This window comes from Galeopterus variegatus, unplaced genomic scaffold (assembly GCF_000696425.1).
Source record: "Galeopterus variegatus unplaced genomic scaffold, G_variegatus-3.0.2 Scaffold690, whole genome shotgun sequence".
Classification (NCBI taxonomy): domain Eukaryota; kingdom Metazoa; phylum Chordata; class Mammalia; order Dermoptera; family Cynocephalidae; genus Galeopterus; species Galeopterus variegatus.
In genome coordinates, this window is record NW_007726801.1 from 86,692 (window position 1) to 88,561 (window position 1,870).

The window sequence follows — 1,870 nt, forward strand, 5'->3', positions numbered from 1 at the left end:
GACAAGCAAACAGAAAGGACATTGTTGGACGGGATGGGCGAGAGGGAGGAGGGAGGAGGGAGGGAGGTTTTGGTAATGGGCCACAATAATCAACCACATTGTATATTGACAAAATAAAATAAAATAAAATTTGTACCTATAAGAATGTCAGAAGGGTGATGCTGATTGATGAAAGGATAACAACAGACACAGGGAAAGGATACAACTTTCTTTAATGGAAGTAAAGGATTGAAGAACTTAACCAAATGGGAATGGCTCTACAAAGCAGGAGACATAGCAGAATTTGTCCCATTGGAAAGGACAAGCTTCCCTGACCTTCAAGTTCCCACAAAGGTGCTCTGTTGCCAGTGATAATGGGTGATGAAGATGCTGGGGTCTTCTTGATTCCTCTGTGTTAATGGTAACCAACTGGTGTGAGTAACTGCTCACAACCTCAGTGTTTATGGTAAGATTGGGTGAATGGAAGATCAGCTTCTCAGGTGCCCCATCTTCCCAGCAGGCTTCAAGTCTACTTGAAGTCTGTTCCACCAGGTGTGCATGACTCTACACTTCAGTAGACCTTGAGCTACATCAATTAAAAAGCAGCTAGGTTTGTAGATACCTACTGGAAAGAAGGGATCCTTAAATGATTAAATGTGGTATATCTCTTTTGTCAAAATAATAATATATATTCTTGAAATAAATGACATCTTTTTCCTTTTAGAATTTTTTAATTCTAGTAATTGTTTTTGAAGTATCAGTGTTACACATCTTGCATTCAGCCGTTTATATGTGAGCCACAGTTGCCAAAGTTTGCTTTAGTATGGAGAGATCTATTTTCAGATTTAGAAATTTTCTGGAAATGTAATTTCTAAAAGAAAAGGAAACTGCTAAGTCATGTAGATTGTGATCTTTGGTAGTAGTTGGAATTTATCTTTAGGTGTACTAGATACCATCTATTCATCTGTTCAAAAACCTGGCTTCAATAATTATGTGCCCCTGCCCCAATAATTTTTTTCTTTAGCATGTAATTTATGTATACCCTTCATTAAAAAACACATGCACAATACTCTCTTGATTTGACATCCTTCTTCAGTTGCATCCCTATTTCTTTTCTCTCTTTATAGCAAAATTCGTCAAAAGGGTTGTTTATATTTGCTGTCTCCAGTTTTGGGGGCTTCCCCCCCCCTTTTTTTGGAGCTGGTCTGTGCAGGGATCTGAACCTGTGACCTTGTTGTTATAAGGCTGCGCTCTAACCAACTGAGCTAAAGGGACAGCCCCACCACACCCCCTTCTGTTTTTTTTGGAGCTGGTCTGTGCAGGGATCTGAACCTGTGACCTTGGTGTTATAAGGCTGCGCTCTAACCAACTGAGCTAAAGGGACAGCCCCACCACACCCCCTTCTGTACCCTTGTTCCACATGCCCTGTCCCCCAGTCTCGTAAGGAAATGTAATTTAGTGTAGTACTTGTCCTCTTAAGGAAAACTTTTGTGGAGATTCCCTGCTCATCACCACTATTCCTTTCTTCATTTTTAAGTAGTTCCTGAAGTTCTGCTTTCTCTGAGGCCTTATCTTAAGATAGCTAAAATATTTATGTCTCTTTTGTTTAAAAGACTTTTGTCCTTTTCCCACCTGCTTCATACTCATATTTCAGTCTTCTATATAATAGTCCAGTCTCATAAGAGATTCATGGTAGCTGAACCTACTGTGTAGTTCAGGCTAGAGCTGAGGCTGCTCTCAGAGGTGGGACAAAATTTGTCTTTAAAACCCATCGGGCCGGCCCGGTGGCGCACTGGATAGGTGCGCTGCTTGGGAAGTGTGGCGGCGCTCCCGCCCGAGGGTTCGGATCCCACATACAGACCGGTTCCTGCTCACTGGCTGAGCGAGGCGC